At 38.1% G+C, this 20183-nt stretch overlaps 1 protein-coding gene across 1 annotated transcript in view; it reads left to right on the plus strand.

The window, feature by feature from the left end:
- STK3 (serine/threonine kinase 3) overlaps positions 1–20183 on the plus strand; it is a gene marked incomplete at both ends in the record, with an annotated part of 323355 nt that overhangs the window by 83707 nt on the left and 219465 nt on the right.

Genomic DNA, 20183 nt, shown 5'->3' on the forward strand with positions numbered 1-20183 from the left:
TTTGATTGCCATGTTTTTAGAAGTGTAAAAGTCATATTAACATCATTCTGCTTGGTAAATTCTGGTAGTTCTAGGACAATGATATTTATTTCAATGCCAATGTCAGACATTTGATGATTATTATAAAGACAGTACTTTCATAGGACTTGTTATATGCCAGGTATTTTGTAATACATCATTATATTAAATTATTGCATTTAATCCTCACATGAGGATTGGAATTATTACTGATCATATGAGGTAAGAATTCTTATTGATCTATTTCCCAGATGAAAAGGATATCAAGGAGAGAAGCAAAGTAGATTATGGAAATAATGCATTGAAACTGTACTTAACTGCCACAACTGAAGTGTAATTATTAAGAACACAGATTCTGGATCCAGAATAACTGGGTTTGAGTGCTGCCTTGGCTACATACTCAACTGTGTGAACTTGGGCAAATTTTTAAACTAATTTGTGACTTAAATGGCATTAAATGGGATAAGACTACCCCACTTCATTGAATTTTTTTGAAGATGACATGTGTATATATAGTGTCAGCACATAAAAAACCTTATGTGTACTTGCTGTTGATATTGTCATTGTCATTATCATCCTATTGTCTCTTAAATAGATGGAAAATGTCTACACATTGTGAGCCTTATCTTTCATATGTGTTTGGGTAGAATAATAATAGAGGACTATGGAACCAAGGACAGAATTCTAGCATTGATCATTGATACTATGAATTATTGTTAATGAAGAAAGTATATACTCCATAAAATAGAGCTTATAGTTTTTGTACAGTAAAAGTTCCTTAATAGAACCAGACAATATTAAAAAAATACTAGGCTATTTTGCTCTTGTGCTCTTAGAATTAATGCCTTGCCTATAATAGTCTTTATAGTAAATGGCTGATTTCTGGTACTTAAAATTTTATGTAAAATTTATGTAAAATTTTGCCTTAATGTTAATTATGTGCCTCTTCAAACAGGCTTTTTTGCTTGGTGAAGGCATACCAAATGCTTACTATTGATTATTAAGATTTATTTGACTTAATATTATATCACTGCTAATAATATATGTCTTTTTTATAATCTCTGTGGATTTCTTTTCCATAATATGCGATCTTTTCTTGGGGCTTACATTTGCCTCTGTGTTACTGAACTAATTCATGTTTGACTTTCCTAATCACTTTGTTGCATGTTCTCCCTTTGTGTAATAGATACTGCTTCATCCCGGATTTACAACTTCTTATATATTGAGTGCTTTTTTGTTGTCTTCTGATCTCTTTTTTAGGAATCTTTTCATGTGGGAAAGGATTTTAAAATGTATACCCACTGACCATTTTCACAGTAGAGTATCAATTCTCTTTTCTCTGTAGATCAAGGGATTATAAGCAGCATGTATATATATGTATTTACATATGGTGTAAGTAGTGAAAGCTTTCATTTTGAGTCACTAGTTGTAGGACTTTGTGATAGATTATTAATCCTCTCCCTGCCAGACATGTGCAATCCAGATTTCATGAAAGACAACCTCTCTTTGCCCTCTTGTATGTAATAATGGTTAAAATATTCTAGTTATACTTCCTAATGTATGTACTTTGTGTTGAAGAGAAGATTAGTGATTTTCTGGAAAAGTCCCATAACTTTTTTATTGTTTAAAACCTTGGATATTTTATATTCTCAGCTTTCCTCTTTTGGGTGGGATAAGAGAGACTAGGACGGGGTAGAAGGGAGTTACTGAGCTATTTTGCTATTTATCCTGGTGTTTTCTTCATCCTGAATACTTGAGAGCCCTGTTAAATTGTATTCTTTTTACCTCAGAGAGAGGGAGAGAAATTTTGGTTATAAAGAAGTTAGAATTTGAGGCATGATGGATGTTCAGATAAAATCTTATATGTAAGCTTATGTATTACTTTGGAGATTTAAACCATTTAGTTTTTCAGACGGGGTTTTAATCACCATTGAGTTTGATTATATGATGTATGTCATAAAACAAAGGGAAGCTGAAACATTCAAGGAGTTTTATGAAATGAAGTCTAATAATATTAATCCAATATTAGTACAACTTGACCTAAATATGTATTAGCTGGGAGAGGTTGTGCTAGGAAAATGAAAGCAAAAAGACTTTTTTTTTTTTAAGTGTGCATGTTCCTTTTCTTTGGGAACAGAAAATAGAAATCAGTTCAGAGATTGTATACCCATATATCTGGAATAACCTCTAACATTTCTGGACTTGGGGGCATATGCTTCAAGCAAACCTTTTTTTCCCAGGAACTTCCCTAATCTTTGGTATTAACTTCTAGTTTACTGCATTAATTTCAACTCTTGGTTGCAAGTTACAGAAAACCTGGCCTAAACTTTTAAAATAAAGCCAAAAAGGAAATTTATTTGTTAAATAACTAAAATTCTTCATGGTTGGTTTTGTGCATGCCTCGATTCAGGGTTAAAAGATTTACTTGAATTTGTTTCTTTGTTCAGATACGTCTTTTTAATTGATTCCACTTTCACACAGATTCTTCCCTCACAGCATAAGATGGCCACTAGAAGTTCTCTAGGTTTTGCCTTTCTAGTTGAGATCCAGCAGAAAAGAATGGCAGTCTTATCCCTCCTTGCTTTAGAATGGGTCATGTGCCTTTTTCTGAGCAAATCAGTTGTGTCCATTAGAATACAAGATGGTAATTGGCTTATATTTAGGTCACATGTATAAGGAGCCAGGATGAAGTTGGCTAATAGAAATACATGGTCTAAGGATGGGGAAGTAGTGATTTTCTAAAGGAAAACACAGTATTGTTAGGAGAAGGGAGAATGAGTGCCAGACTGGCAAAAGGATTGTATGTTTCTAGATATTTACTAAATCTAAAAAATACATCAGAAATGAAAACAACAACAAAAACAACTTAAAAAAATCCCTCTAAAGTAGCTCCCAAAGTGAATGTTAAACTTTGGAGATGGTATCTTATGACATTGAGTAGGAAATGTGTTAAGCCCCCAACTCTTTTCTTCCTTCATAATAAGGGACAATAAGGTTGATGTCCCTCAAGGAGCCCATTTCTGCTATGTGGTGGTAAATATTTGCTGTAAGAATTCTCTTGAAAAGTCTTCTTATCAGGATGAAAGACCTTGGTGTTTTTTCTTTTCTTCTTTCTTTCTTTCTCTTTCTTTCTTTCTTTCTTTCTTTCTTTCTTTCTTTCTTTCTTTCTTTCTTTCTTTCTTCTTTCTTTCCTCTCTTTTTTCTTTTCCAATGATGGAACCTAGGGGCACTGTACAACGAGCTACACTCCTAGCCCTATTTTTTATTCTTTTATTTTGAAACAGGGTCTCACTGAGTTGCAAAGGGCATCACTGAGTAGCTGAGGCTGTCCGTGAATCTGGATCCTCCTGTCTCGGCCTCCTGAATGCTGGATTACAAGTATGCGCCACTTTGCCCAGCTTAAGACCCTGGTTTTCTTTTTTTGGTTATACTGGGGGTGGAACCCAGAGGCTTTCTACCTCCGAGCTATACTCCCAGACCCCTTTTTTTTAAAAAAAATATTTTATTTGGAAATGGAGTTTCACTACATTGTCAAAAGCCTCACTAAGTAGCTGAGGCTGGCTTCAAACCTGTGTGATCCTCCTGTCTTAGCCTCCCAAACTTGGGGATTACAAGTGTGCGCCACCATACCTGGCTCCCTGGTTTTCTTTAGATGGGAGTATATTGACCCTGTTGCTTTTTCTGGGTCCCTGGCCTGCCTGCTCGCCCCTCCCTCCCTCTCTCCCTCTCTCCCTCTTCCTTCCTTCCTTCCTTCCTTCCTTCCTTCCTTCCTTCCTTCCTTCCTTCCTTCCTTTCCTGGGGATGGAACCCAGGGGCATTCTACCTCAGCTATACTCCCAGCCCTATTTTTTATTCTTTATTTTGGAACAGAGTCTCACTGAGTTGTAGAGGACCTTACTAAGTAGCTGAGGCAGTTTTTGAACCACATTCCTCCTGTCTCAGCCTCCTAAATGCTAGGATTACAAGTGTACACCACCATACCCAGCTCTCTGGCCTCTTTTCTGAAAACCTTATTATTCTGAGCAGTTACTGCTATTCAGTGCTATACTAGAATTCTTAAATGAGTCCTTTTGTGTAGAAAGTGATAACTTTGTTCTCTTTATTTGATGTTTCCCATGGAGTGAGATTGAGTTTTGTTTATTCTTAACATTTGTTTTGTTAAGTTCCGAACCATGATATAAAAAATGGAAATAACCGGGTGTGGTGGTACACACTTGTAATCCCCGGGCTCGGGAGGTGGAGACAGGAGTATCATACAGGTTCGAAGCCAGCCTCAGCTACTTAGTGAGGCTCTCAGCAACTTAGTGAGATCCTGTTTCCAAATATAGTATAAAAAATAGGTCTGAAAAAAAAATAGGTCTGGGAGTATAGCCCGGAGGCAGAAAAGCCCCTGAGTTCCACCCTCAGTACCACACACACACACACACACACACACACACACACACACACACAAAAAAAAAAAAACAAACCCAAAAAACCTGGAAATATGCAATAATGGAAATTTATGACTGTGCATTGTAGAATTAGACTGTTAGAATTTTTCATAGCAATAATGTGCCACCATGCCTTAATCTCTGATTAAGTGCATTGTACACATCACATTTCATCAGCCTTTGTAAATTTTTTTGATTGGATTATAAACACTTTATGATTTTCCACATTACAATATAGTCACCTGAATAGACTATCCTGTCTACCATAACTAAGTAAATTAAACCTACAAAGGTATTTCCTTGGCTTCCCTTACTGGGAAGTTGCCCAGTTTTCACCTTTGTTGCCATTCTTCTTGGCATTTCTCCCAGTTCTTCCCTTTCATCAGTCAGGTCTACCTTCATACACTTCATTTTTATATTATACATCCCTCCATGTCTCCCGCCTGCCACTCCAGATCCAAACCTGGCCCATAGCACACTGCAATAGCAGTCAATTGGAGTGATGTGGTTTAGTGGAAGGGCCTTAGATGTGGAGACAGAAGACCAAGCTTCAGTACCTGGGTTGTTACTTACTAGCTCTGTGACCCTGGGTAAATTGTGTAACTCCTGTAAACTTCAGAATTCTAATCTCCAAATGGATCTAATATCATATTACTTGCCTTACCTACATCATTGTTTTCTTGTGAGGCACAAAGGTGATGAATGTCAGCATTCTGTAGCCTGTGAAACTCTATAGAAATATAAATTTCTACTTTACTATTGTTAAGGCAAAAAATTTGAAAGTGATAATTTTTTTTTTTTTGGTGGTACTGGGAGTGGAACCCACAGGCTTTCTACTTCCGGGCTATACTCCCAGACCTATTTTATATTTTATTTGGAAACGGTCTTACTAAGTTGCTGAGAGCCTCACTAAGTAGCTGAGGCTGGCTTTGAACCTGCACGATCCTCCTGTCTCAGCCTCCCAAGTGCAGGGATTACAAGTGTGCGCCACCACACCCAACAAAAGTGATCATTTTTTATTATTATGGATTTTAATAATTTTATTATATTTGTTGAAATAATGGATCTTCTCCAGCATTAGAAAAACACTAAAATATCATTTTGTCTCATTCAGTAGTTTTGCTTCATCTTAGGTAGTTAAGAAATGTACATAAATTAATTTTCTGGAAAGTGGAATTTCAGTTTCTTTTAAACTGGAGAGATTTTAAAATTGATTTACACAATTATCTGAACTTTTAACCTGTGTGTAATTTTCCCCATTCACATCTTTTTTTTTCTTTCAGTACTGGGGATTGAACCCCACTGGGGCATTCTACCTCTGATCTACACCCCCAGCCCTATTTTTATTTTATTCTTTATTTGAAACAGGGTTTCACTGAGTTGCAAAGGGCCTCGCTAAGTAGCTGAGGCTGTCCATGAACCTTGATCCTCCATCTCAGCTCGAATGTTAGGATTATAAGCGTGCACCTCCATGCTCGGCAATTTGCATCTTTTGTACAAACTAAGAAAAAATAAGCATGAGAACATCACAAAAAATTCAAGTAGCACAGAGTGTAAAAAAGAAAGTGTCACCATGCACATCTCTCATGTTGGGTGAGGTCATGTCAGTTAATTGTGGATTTTTTTCTGCCCATATGTATATACTTTTGTTTATGCAAGGGATTCATAGTTCATGTGGAGTTCTATATCTTGCCTTTTTCTAGATTTCTTATACATTTTATATACCTTTTATATCAGTACTTATAGATTCTATGTGTATGTACTTGAATGATTTTGTTTAAGTCTCCTAGATAAAATGAATTCCAACTTTTTTTTTTTTTTGCAGTACTGGGTTGGAACTGGGGCATTCTAATTCCGAGCTCTACCCCCCCAGCCCTATTTTTTTATTCTTTATTTTGAAACAGGGTCTCATTGAGTTGCAAGGAGCCTCACTAAGTAGCTGAGGGTGGCCTCAAACTGCAATCCTCCTGTTTGAGCCTCCAAAATGCTAGGATTACAAGTATGTGCGACCACGCTTGGCTCCAACTTTTTTTAAATAAAAAGTTGCAGAAATTTTGTTCATATGTATTGACTTGTTTATTTTATTATGGTGGTTAGGTACATTCTTAGGAATAGAATTATTGAATCAAAGAGCATATTCACTTTTTTTTTTTTTTTTGGTGGTACTGGGGTTCCTGGAAACCCTTCTACTTCCGAGCTACACTCCCAGACCTAATTTTACATTTTTATTTGGAAACAGGGTCTCCTAAGCCAGCGCGCGCAGCTGGCTTCGAACCTACGCGATCCTCCTGTCTCTGCCTCCCAAGCGCAGGGATTACAAGTGTGCGCCACCATGCCCAGCTGAGCATACTCACTTTTAATAACAGTTTTCTTAGACTGCAAGGGTGCTACTTTACTCTTTTAGGAATAAGGCATTTTCAGTTGTGGGAAAAGATTAAATAGATTCTAATATTGAATCTACCTAAATTATGAAAGAGATAAGAATTTTGCTTTTGGTCCCTTCCTGCTTCTCTGTTTTTTTTTTTTTTTAATAATTTTGCTTAAGATATTTGTTAATTCTACCATGGAAATTTCACTTGGGATTTTAAGCAGGGTTATATACCTATTAGCTTCTACTACAGCAACTCCTACTGTTACTATACATTATTATTATATTTTTCTCATTAATTTTTCTACTTTTAGGTTCTGGTTTTGAGTTTAGAGTTTTTGGTTTATTTTTTTAAAGTTCACATACGGTCATGTTATTTTTCCACTTGAGCATTTATAGATGTATAAAGTTGTTTTGCCTAACCTGACACACCATTTTGTACTATTCTTTTTTCTTTTTTTTTTTGGTGGTGCTGGTAATGGAACCCTTCTACCTCTGGGCTACACTCCCAGACCTATTTTATATTTCTTATTTGGAAACAGGGTCTCTTAAGCCAGCGAAGCTGGCTTTGAACCTGCACAATCCTCCCGTCTTCTCCTCCCAAGTACAGGGATTACAAGCGTGCACCACCACACCCGGCCATTTTGTACTATTTTACCATACACATTTATTCAAACACAGAAAGCCATTCCTGGTACTGGACTTCATGTTTTTCTGTCCACTGGCTTTTCACATAATATTTTCTTCCTTATTTGGCCACCTGATCAACTTTGCTCATTCTTCATGAGTCAGCTCAAAAATTCTCATCTCTTCTGTGAAGGTTTCTCTCAGTGTGGAGAATTGTGAGTTGAGATGGTCCAGGCTGGCAGGAACTATACCATTTAAGGCCTTGAAGGTTATAGTAGATGAATTAGATTTTATTTTAAGAGCACTGATTCTCATGAGTGATTAGCTTTATGAGCCATTCTCTTAGAGTGCTTCTATAGCTCATTTTTTTATTACAGGCATAACTATATTTCAAGATTTCTTCCCTTCCTGTCCCACAAACTTCTGAGCATCATGAAGATAGGAAGAGTAGCAAGCTTTCACTAAATTCTTGTTGGTACCTACCTCCTACTGTTGTGTTTGTGCATAAAGGAAAAACCATACATCTAGAATGGCTGATGGTAGCCTCAGTCAGTGTAAGCAGTTGTTGTCAGTGGATCGCTAAATTCTTGACTTGGGAAATACTGAATGATTTCATGAAGAAAATGAGATGTGGTCCAGGCATATAAACACAGTGTAAGGACTAGATAGTGAATTTGGATCAAATGAGATTTAAAATGTTATGCAAAGTCATTGTAAGAGTGAAACTTAAGATTTTATGATATAATATCTGTCTGTGCCACTTGGAAAGGGAACTATGTCTAATTCTTTTGTATCCTTATCTAACAGGTATTAAATGTTGAATTAATACATTATTTCTATGCATAAATAATTACATAAAAAGATGGGATTTAAGTAAGGTTGTCATAGACTTGTTATAAAAATTTAAATTCCTAATATTGTATGAACTTTCAAAAACTTCACTTGAATTTGTTTTTACTGATATAAAAACATTAAGGTAGCTGGGCGTGGTGCCACATGCTTACTGTAATCCCTGTGCTTGGGAGGCTGAGACAGAAGCATCACGCAGGTTCGAAGCCAGCCTCAGCTGACTTAAGAGACCCTGTTTCAAATAAAAAATATATAAAAAATAGGTCTGGGAGTGTAGCCCGGAGGTAGAAGGCCCCTGGGTTCCATCCCCAGTACCACCAAAAACAAACAAACAAACAAACAAACAAACAAACAAACATTAAGGCAGTCAGTATACCTTAAAATTGTTTATGTATGTGCTCTTGAGACAAGTTGGTGGGTACAGTTTTATCAAAACCATATATACAATGACATATTAAGTGTATCATATTATTATACTAATCATATGACTCTAGAAACAAAAGTAACCAGAAGACTAAAACCTATCAAAACCATCTTTTTATTTTTGTACGATGAAATTCTTTTTAAATTTACCAGTGAACTCATACCAGTATTGAAACCAGATGTAGACTTCCGTCTTTTAATGTATTAGCTCAGTTACAAAAGTCTTATTTCCATCCCTGATTGCTGAGGATTTAATTCAGGGTTTATAATCTTTCTACCACTCTTTAAAAAAAAATTTTTTTTTTTAAAAACAGACTATAAAAAATTCAAATGATTTTTAAAATGACGTCTATTTGTATGGTGACAGAAATGAAATGAAACCTTTAAAGTATTGAGGATAATTTAATTAAATCCATAAATGAAGTGCTATGTGGGTAAAATTTTCATTTGTCTCTTAACAGATATTATGAAAAGAAGTGTGAGCTGTGGTTTGGGAATGATCTGAGAATTTATTAACTCAGAACTAAAATCTTCCACTACCTCCTTCCATCTGAAGCAGATCTCTTTCGGGATTTTCCCCCAGCTGTTTTTAGTATAAAACTGACCGTTTTGAAGTAGTTGGGTTTTGGCCTATTTGAAATGATAAAATTCTTGGAGAAATGAAAGAGGTACTACTAATGAGAAGAAATAGTTTCCCAATAAAAATCTCACTACTTTTGGTAATTGGCTGTGTTATATGTACATTAAACTTGTTAAAACAGCTAGAGATTATTTGAAAACAAATTTCTATAATGATCAACTTCTTTATTTTTTGGTAAACACAATGGTCAACATGTGTCTAAAGACATGAAAATGTTAAACATTAAGATCAAGGTGTGGTATATAGTTGCCATTGAAAATATGTTATTTTATAATTTCATTCTTCTCTATTAGTGACACACAGTACTTGTGGAGTGATTTAAATCTTAATGTAGAGTGTTTTCTTGTCCAGAGTTCATTTGATTCACTTTATATTTAAGAGAGCAGATAAGGATTTAATCCTTTAAATTCACTAAGATTTATCTGCATTTTGGTGCTACAGGACTGAAATTTGGCCAATTACTTTTTAAGTTAATATTTTCTACATATATTAATTAACCAGCTCCTTTTTTGCTTTGTGAATTATATATTCATTTGGTTGGCCTATTTATTTATTGAGATTTTATTGTTTTTCTGAAGGATTTATTTACTCTCTTTATGATCTAAATAATTCTTTTTTCTTTTTTCTTTTTCTTTTTATTTATTTTTTAATTGGTGCATTGTAGTTATATATCAATCACATTGGAGTACAAGACTTGAGAGGATATACAAGCACACATCATCCAATTAGCCCTCATCCAGCCCCATCCCATTCCCTCCCCCTCCCTCGATCCCATGCTTGTTTGGTAATTAACTTTGATACATTTGTTTATGTACCTCCTGCGTTTTAAAGAGGCTCCATCCTCCACTATTCCATACCCTCTGATTGGTCACATTAGTTGCTTCACTATAGGGCCCTTTCTATAGCTCAACCTCTTCCTGTTGATTAGGGGAAGCATCTGATTTATATTTTCTGCGATATTTCTCTGTGCATGCTGCGTTGCAAGTACCGATCCCACTCTTGACGGCCCCAGTAGTGGCCTGGCTACCCGGTGGACTGATCCAGGCCTCGCTGGCTCAAGCAGCGGCCTTGCCTAATGGGAGGCCCCAATTCTGGTCTTGCTGGCCCCGACACCAGCCTAACCCCTCAGCTGGCTCCGATCCCGGCCTCGGAGGCCGCAGTAGTGGCCTTGCCTCACGGCAGGCTCTGATGCCGGCTGTTGGTCCCGGCACCAGCTTAACCCCTCGGCAGGCTCCGATCCCGGCCTCGGAGGCCCCAGCACCGGCCTTGCCGCATGGCAGGCTCTGATGCCGGCCATTGGCCCCAGCACCGGTCTAACCCCTCGGCTGGCTCCGATCCTGGCCTCGGAGGCCTCCATAGCGGCCTTGCCTCACGGAAAGCTCCGATGCCGGCCGCTGACCCTGGCACCGGCATAACCCCTCGGCGGGCTCTTATCATGGCCTTGGAGACCCCAGCACCGGCCTTGCCTCACAGCAGGCTCCGATGCCGGCCTCGCTGGCCCCAGCCCCGGTCTAACCCCTCGGCAGTCTCCGATCCGGCCTCGGAGGCCTCAGCACCGGCCTTGCCTCACAGCAGGCTCCGATGAAGGCATTGCTGGCCCCAGCCCCGGTCTAACCCCTCGGCAGTCTCCGATCCGGCCTCGGAGGCCTCAGCACCGGCCTTGCCTCACGGCAGGCTCCAATGCCGGCCATTGACCCCAGCACCAGCCTAACCCCTTGGCAGCTCTTATCCTGGCCTTGGAGGCCCCAGCACCAGCCTTGCCTCATGGCAGGCTTCGATGCTGGCCGCTGGCCCCGGCATCGGCCTAACCCCTTGGCAGGCTCCGATCCCAGCCTCAGAGGCCTCAGTAGCGGCCTTGCCTCATGGAAGGCTCCGATGCTGGCCCCTGGCCCCGGCATTGGCCTAACCCCTCGGCAGGCTCTTATCCTGGCCTCGGAGGCCCCAGCACCGGCCTTGCCTCATGGTAGGCTTCGATGCTGGCCGCTGGCCCCGGCATCGGCCTAACCCCTTAGCAGGCTCCGATCCCAGCCTCGGAGGCCTCAGTAGCGACCTTGCCTCACGGCAGGCTCTGATGCTGGCCTTGCTGGCCCCAGCACCGGCCTAACCCCTCGGCAGGCTCTTATCCCGGCCTCGGAGGCCCCAGCACCGGCCTTGTATGATCTAAATAATTCTACACAGTATATCTTACTGTGCTATGACATTTGTTAAACTTTTTTTTTTTTTTTTTTTTTGGTGGTACTGGGGTTCCTGGAAACCCTTCTACCTCTGGGCTATACTCCCAGACTATATTTTATATATATATATTTTTATTTGAAAACAGGGTCTCTTAAGCCAGTGAGGCTGGCTTTGAACCTGCACAATCTTCGAGTTTCTGCTTCCCAAGCGCGGGGATTACAAGTGTTTGCCCGACTCTTAAACTTTTTTTAATGTAGACAATGCTAATACATTTTCATAATCCTTTTTTGCTTTACTTGGTTAGAAACTGTTTTTCCTGCCTTGTGATTTGAAACCTACTTCAATTTTCTATTTTATTATATTATTATTATTTTGAATATCATGATTTATTTTCATTTTTTTATTTTTATGTGGATCATATTGAAAATGGCATACATTCACACAGTGCTTGGTGCCCCCCACTTCCCCTTTCACCCCTCCCAAAAATGAATGTTCAGGTTGACCGTGCTACATTCACAGTTATACATATATTTGAATGTAACTTCTCCATTTAATCAACCTCAGTTGTCATCTTCCTCTCCTACACTTTCTTTCTAGCTTTGCTGAAGTTTCCCTTCCATTCTCTGGAGTCCCTCTGGTATCCTTAATACTTTCTAGTTTGGACATATTAGAGAAAACATATCTTTCTTTTCTTTCTGTGCTTGGCTGATCTCACTTAACATAATGTTCTCCAGGTCTTTCCATCTTCTTGCAAATAACATGATTTTGTTCTTTATTGCTGAGTAGAATTCCACTGTGTGTATTTCCCATAATTTTGCAATCCTTTCATTTGTTAATGGAGACCTTGGTTGGTTTTATATTTTGGCTATTATGAATTGTGCTGCTGTGAACATGGGGATGCATATGTTACTGTAGTTCTCTCATTTCAATCCTTGAAAGATACCCAGGAGTGTTATAGCTGGATTATATGGTGGATCCATTTCCTGTTTTCTAAGTAATCTCCACACTGATCTCCATAATGCCTGAACTAGTTTGCACTCCCACCAGCAGTGTAATAGTTCCTCTTTCCCCACATTCTTACCAGCATTTGTTGTTACTTGATTTCTTTATGCTTGCCATTCTTATTGGGGTTAGATGGAATCTCAGCATAGTTTTGATTTGCATTTCCCTGATGGCTAATGATGTTGAGCATTTTTTCATGCATCTGTTGGCCATTTGTATCTCTTCTTTTGTGAAGTGTCTACTCAATTCATTTGCTCATTTCTTGATTGGGTTGTTTGTTTTGCTAGTGTAGAGTCTTTTGAGCTTATTGTATATTCTAGATATTAGCCCTGTATCAGAGTGGTGGCTGGTAAAGATCTTTATCCATTCTGTAGGCTGTCTTTTTAGTTTTTTAATGGTTTCCTTTGATGATCAGAAACTTTTTAGTTTGATGCCATCCCACTTGTTAGTTATTTCCTGTGCTTTGGAGGGCTTGTTGAGAAAGTTACTGCCTGTGCCTATATGTTGGAGTGTTGAGCCTATACCCTCCTCTAATAGCTTCACAGTCTCTGATCTAATTTCCAAGTCTTTGATCCATCTCAAGTAAATACCAATGACATTCTTCATAGACCTAGAAAAATCAGTCATTAATTTTATATGGAGAAAGAAAAGACCCAGAATAGCCAAAGCAATCTCAGCAACAAGAACCAGGCAGGAGGCATCACAATCCCAGACTTCAAATTATACTATAGAGCAATAGTTGTAAAAACAGCATGGTATTGACACAACAATAGGCAGACTGACCAGTGAAACAGAATAGAAGATACAGAAACAAACCCACACACCTATAGTCAATTGATCTTTGACAAAGGGGCCAAACTCATATGCTGGAGAAAAGACAGCCTTTTCAACAAATGGTGCTGAGAGAACTGGCTATCCATTTGTAGAGAGATGGAACTAAATCCTTACTTCTCACCTTGCACAGGAATCAACTTGAGATGGCTCAAAGACTTGTAAATTTTCTATTTTTATATAAATATTTTATTTATTTATTTATTTATTTATTTATTTATTTATTTATTTATTTGGTGGTACTGGGGTTCCTGGAAGCCCTTCTTCCTCCGGGCTACACTCCCAGACCTATTTTATATTTTTGAAACAGGGTCTCTTACGCCAGCACAGCTGGCTTCGAACCTGCGCGATCCTCCTGTCTCTGCCTCCCAAGCGCGGGGATTACAAGCGTGTGCCACCACGCCCGGCTAAATATTTTAAAATGCTTAAGCCATTTATTTACAAATAAATCCATTTATTTGTACAGGTATGGGATTAAACAACATCTGTCTTCAATAAAATATTCATAAAGTCATTCATAATGTACATGGGGTTACTTTTTAGGCTAGGTGATTATGCATACTTTCAGGATTCACTAGTAGGTATAATTGTCTTGTTTGACTGACATACTCTGTTAGAGAATTTAAACTTGAATGCTGAGGTGAGGCAAACACTATGCCTGAGAGTTAGGAATGATAATTTTACTTTTTGTGTATGGCTGTTGTGAGGAGTGATTGGTATTATGTCTGGCAACTATTCTGATTAGACATTGGCTTTCTTTTTTGTCAAATATTTTGATTATCACTCTGGAAATACCCTATTTATTAATTTTGGGACCGATCCATACATTCCTGTTTGTGACATCTGAGAGTGGTATGAGAGGAGTATCTGTATAAAAGGGTAGTAAAAAAAAAAAAACCCAAACAAACAAACAAACAAGATTGCTCTGGCCACCCTGTAGAGAAGCAAGGAGTGTAATTGGGAGGCAGCATAGTATCTTGGAAAGCTACTGTTGCAGGACCCTAGGGTTGAGTGCAGAGTAAGAACAGAAGCAGCTCTGTGATGCATTCTGGAGCTAGGATGGATGGATTTGATGCAAGGTCTGGAGAAGGAGATAAAAAGATAAGTCAAAGTATCTCCATAATTGGAGTTATAGGTAGATCCAGATGCTTTTAACAGAGATGGGAAAGACTGTGGGGGAATTAGGCTTTTAGGGTAAATCATGAATTGGGGACATATGAAGTCCAAAATGTTTGTTGACACTCAAAAAAACCCCCACCAAACTACTGTGCAAAAAGGGGGGGCAGCAATAGGTGTTTCTGCTTGCTTACTTGAGTAGTTATGAAATCACAAAAATACTAATTATAAACTGTTGTCAAAAGACAAAATTACCCCAGCTGCTCTGGAGGCTGAGGCAAGTTCACAAGTTCCAGGCAGCCTGGGCATCTTAGGAAACTCTGTCTCAACATAAAATAGAAGAAGGGTTGGGGGATATAGTTTAATGGTAGAGCACGTAGACCAATAGAATTGAATAGATGATAGGGAAACAAACCCTCACACTTACAGATAGTTAAGTTTTGACAAAAGAACCAAAAACATGCTGAAGAAATGATAGCTTTTCCAACAAATAGTGCTGGAAAAACTGGATATCCCAAAATAGAAGAATAAATTCAGACCCCTTTCTCTGACCTTGTACAAGAGTCAACTGAAAATGAATCAAAGATCTAGAAATTAGACCAGAAATTTGTAATTACTAGTAAAAGCATAAAGCCAGGGGTCTAACATATAGGTACTGGTAGAGAGTTCCTCAAAAAGATTCCCAAATTCAGGACATAAAACTGAGAATCAATAAATGAGATGGCATCAAATTCAAAAGCTTCTGTGTAGCAAAGGAAACAATTAAGCCTGAAATGAGGTAAAAAAATGGAAAAAGATCTTTACCACCTACTCATCTGAAGACTCATATAGAAGGCTAATGTATAGAACATACAAAGAACTCAAAAAGCTTGCACTGGGGTTATAGTTTAATGTTAAAGTGTTTGCCTAGCACACATGAGGCCCTGGGTTTAATCCCTAGTAATGTAAAAGAAATGAGCAAACAACCCAATCAAATAATGTGCAGTTGAACTGAACAGATACTTCTCAAAAGAAGAAATACAAATGGCCAATAAGTATTTGAAAAGTATGCACGTATTATTAGCAACCAGAGAAATAGCAAATCAAAACTATGCTAATATTCTATCTAACTGTTTTTTTTTTTTTTTTTTTGGTGGTACTGGGGTTCCTGGAAGCCCTTCTACCTCTGGGCTACACTCCCAGACCTATTTTTACATTTTTATTTGGAAACAGGGTCTCCTAAGCCAGCGCGCGTGGCTGGCTTTCGAACCTGCGCGATCCTCCTGTCTCTGCCTCCCAAGCGCGGGGATTACAAGCGTGCGCCACCACGCCCGGCTCTATCTAACTTTTAATTTAGAATGGCAATAATCAAGATTACAAAGAATAAGCTGGGCGTGGTGGCACACGTTTGTAATCCCTGTGCTTGGGAGGCAGAGACAGGAGGATTGCGCAGGTTCGAAGCCAGCCTTGCTGGCTTAAGAGACCCTGTTTCCAAATCAGATATAAAAAAATAGGTCTGGAAGTGTAGCCCAGAGGTAGAAGGGTTCTAGCCCCAGTACCACCAAAAAAACCAAAAAACAAAAAAAAAAAACCCAAAAAAACCTCCCAATAATACACGTGATGAGGTTGTGGGGTAATAGAAAATCTTATACAATGTTAGTACAATTGCAAGTCATTATACCATTATGGACCAGTAAGGAGATTTCTCAAAAGACAAGGAATAGAACCAACATATGACCCAGCCACATCACTCCTTAGTATCTTTCCAAAATAATTCAAGTCAGAACACTATAGTGATACATGCATACCATCTTTATAGCAGCACAATTCACAATAGCCAAATTATGGAGCCAACCTAGATGTTTGTCAACAGATGAATGAATAAAAAAATGTTGTATATACACACAGTGGAATTTTACTCAACCATAAAGAAGAAAAAAATGTCATATTTAGAAAAGGATTGAACCAGAGAATATATTATCAGCTAATTTCAGAAAGTCAAGGGTAGTATGTTTTCTCATATGTGGAAGCTAGAGAGAAAATAAGAAACAAAAGAGACTCTATAAATGAGAAGAGAGATTAGTAGAGTAGTAGAAGGAGATTGGGAGAGGGAGAGAAGGAGAGGAAAAAGGAGGATTGATGAAAGAATCAGTTCAAGTAATGCTATGTTCACATATGAAAATATCACTACCAATCTGACATGTGGTGTGGGGTTCAGAGGGAAACACCAATTACTGTGTGCATATTTCTTTTTATCATTTTGAATCTCACTGTGATGTATAATTACAATACACCACTAAAGTATAAAAAATAATGGCAGCCGGCCATGGTGGCGCATGCTTATAATCCCTGCGCTTGGGAGGTGGAGACAGGAGAATCGTGCTGGTTCAGAGCCAGCCTCGCTGGCTTAAGAGATCCTGTTTCCAAGTAAAAAAAAGTATAAAATAGGTCTGGGAGTGTAGCCCGGAGGTAGAAGGGTTTCCAGGAACCTCAGTACCACACACACACACAAAAAAAAGTAAAAAAAAAATGGCATCCTATGATTTTTATTTAATATTGTAAAATGAAATTTAAGATTATGCCTCTGTTTTATAAAATATTTATTCACTTTAATGTTTAAAATGATTTTATTGCGGCTAGGAAATGTACAGATTTGAAGTTAAAGGGCATAAAAGATACCTTTTGAGCCTTGACATTCAAATAGGTTGTTCAAATAATACTGTACCACAAATAACTTTATTATTTAGGTACTTGTATGAATGATCATTTATTCTATCATTTTTGTTAGAAGAAGATATGAGGTAATAAGAACTGTAACTCTGAAGTAAGGAGAGTTACAGTCTTACCAACAGGAGAAAATTATAATGAAATTCACTTCAGGTTTTCCTTTTTTACCTTTAACAGTTTGGAGTAAATTCAGGTTAGGCCCTCAGGTATTCTTACAAGCATCATGAGGATAGGTACTATTAATTTTCTTCATCATTGAATATGCAGCATCTTCTGAGGACTGGGACTGTCAGTTTCCTTTATCGCTGTCTACTCAGCATCTTTAACAGTGCTTGTATAGTAGAGCCCAGGCAAGTTAGGTATGTGCTGAATGAACAAGATTGATGATCCGTTGAGTATAAATTTACTTAATTGTTCATGTTTCAACATGAAAATTTTTGTTATACAATCATAGGATTTGAATAAACTTTCAAATCATCTAGCAGAGCCATACGGTTCATGAATCAACGTAAGATACCTGGCAAATCTCCCTTTCGGTTTGCTATGATTTTGTCCAGTGACTTTTAGCATTGAAATCAGTATAGCATTGAGGTATAGTGGGTCTGTTTAATCCTGAACTTTCTGTAGTATAGCTCTGAAATATAGGACATAGGAGCAGTGATACCAAAGAGTTAGTGGAGGAATAATGATTTATCTGTTGGTTGAAAATAGTGTACCATTAGGAGGATAAAAATTAAAGTCTTGGTAACTGAAGTAATTAACAAGATGGACCAGTACTGCTTTTGCAACATCCTGAAGCCTTTTAAGTTTTATGCAGCTATTGGGGAGAGAGCAGAAAACCCAGATGTGATAAGGCCACCACTTTGTATACCTTCTACACTGTTGGCAGTGTGTGGTCCAACATAACCCTCGTATCTCTGACCTTGACTGCAAACCACTAATTTAGAAAGATTGGGAACATCAGAGAAGGATATATTTTTTGCTTTTTTGTGGTACTAGGGATTGAATCCGAGGGCATTCTACCTCTGAGATACATCCCCAGGCCTATTTTATTTTTTATTTTGAAACAGGGTCTCACTAAGTTGTGGAGATCCTCACTAAATTGCCAAGACTTGACTGTAAACCTGTGATCCTCCTGTCTAAGCCTCCCAAGTACTGGGATTACAAGTGTGTGCCACCAAACCCATCCTCTTTTCGTTTTCACAAGTTTGTATTCATTCCTGCATTATTTATTGAGCGCTAATGTATGCCAGGCATGGTTCTAAGAACTTGGGTTACATCAGTGAACAAAACAAAGTCCCTGCTCTTGTGGACTTTTTTTATGTAGTTTTCTGTAACAGAAATATAACATGAATCATGTTATTTAAAATTTTCAAGTGGCCACATTAAAAAGAAAGAACAGGTGAAGTTAAGTTTATTAAAATAGTAAATGTATAATACGGAGCCGGGTGTGGTGGCACATGCTTGTAATCCCAACATTTGGGAGGCTGAGATAGGAGGATCAGAGTTAGTTAATGTACCACCTCAGCTACTTAGTGAGACCCTTTGCAACTCAGTGAGACCCTGTTTCAAAATAAAGAATATAAAATAGGGCTGGGGGTGTAGCCCGGAGGTAGGGGAAAAAAAAAAAAAAAAAAGAAACACTACAATGCCTCTGCCATGGTCAAGAAAGCTACTCAACCAGAAGTGGCTGCTGTCATTACTGGTCACATATTGCTAGGGATTGCCTCAATGTTGGGCATTCTAACAGTGCTGCTGTTAGGCTGTAGAATGCCCCTGGGTTCCATCCCTAGAACCCCCCCCAAATAAAAGTATACTATGAAGAATACATAATTTAACATGTATTAAACACTATTTTATAATATATTGCTTATGTTAATAATAATATTAAAATATAACATTTAATAGGAAATCAGTATGCAAATTATCAGTAAGATATCTTACATTCTTTTTCTTGATTACCCTTGATCTTTTGTGTATATTTTACCTATATGGCATATTGCAAATGTTTAGGAACCAGGTATAGTTAGTAGCTATTGTATTGATAGTGCAGCTTTAGAGCACAGACTTTGCTTTCTGTGGACTGTCAAGTCAGACTATCTTATCTGAGGCAAAGAATACCTTTCTGGAAATACCAGAATTTTCAAATATTCAGATTCCTGGTTCATGGCAGGTGAAGCCTTGCATGAACTGGATCTTGTTTGTCTCCTTCTCTTTCCTAATTGCTCTGGCTAGAACTTTCCAGTCAGAAATGGCAAAAGCATCCTCATTTCTGATTTTAAAAGAAAAGATCTCTTTTACCATTGGTTATGAACTCACTGTAGGTATTTCACATAGAGCTTTTATTATGTTGGAATAATATATAGTACTTTTATTTCTCTTTTGTTGTATGGTTTTATTGTGAGAAGGTATTACATAGAGACAAATGATTTTTTTGGTTACCAATTCAGATGATCTTGTGGTTTCTTTTCCTTTAGTCTGTTAAGATGATGTATTGCATTGCTTAAATTTTATATGTTATAACATCCTTATATTCCAGGAATAAATTTCTTTTGTTCATGGTATATAATCTTTTAATTTCCAACTGAATTGGATTAGCCAGTATTTTACTGAAGATTTTTGTATTGGTATCAGGATAGTGGTAAATAGAATGAGCTTTAGAAATGTTTCTTCCTTTTCATTTTTTCCAAAAAGTTAGTGAAATCAAATATATATGATGTGACACACACACACACACACACACACACACACGCACACACGCACACGCACACACGCACACCTCTTAGTAGAAATACTCTTTTGGGGGGAGGGGGTGATTAGGAATACATCTCAGTGTTAAGAGTGTGTGCTTCGTGAATGTGAAGCCCTGGGTTCAACCTCAGGACCTTCATCTCTCCAAAAAAGAAAACAACAACACATTAAAACCAGTCCTCCCTCATTTCCTTTCCTTCATGTGAAGCTGTTGGCTTTCATTTTCTTCAAGAATTGTGGCATC

The sequence above is a fragment of the Muscardinus avellanarius genome, assembly GCF_963383645.1.
Source record: "Muscardinus avellanarius genome assembly, chromosome: 4".
Classification (NCBI taxonomy): domain Eukaryota; kingdom Metazoa; phylum Chordata; class Mammalia; order Rodentia; family Gliridae; genus Muscardinus; species Muscardinus avellanarius.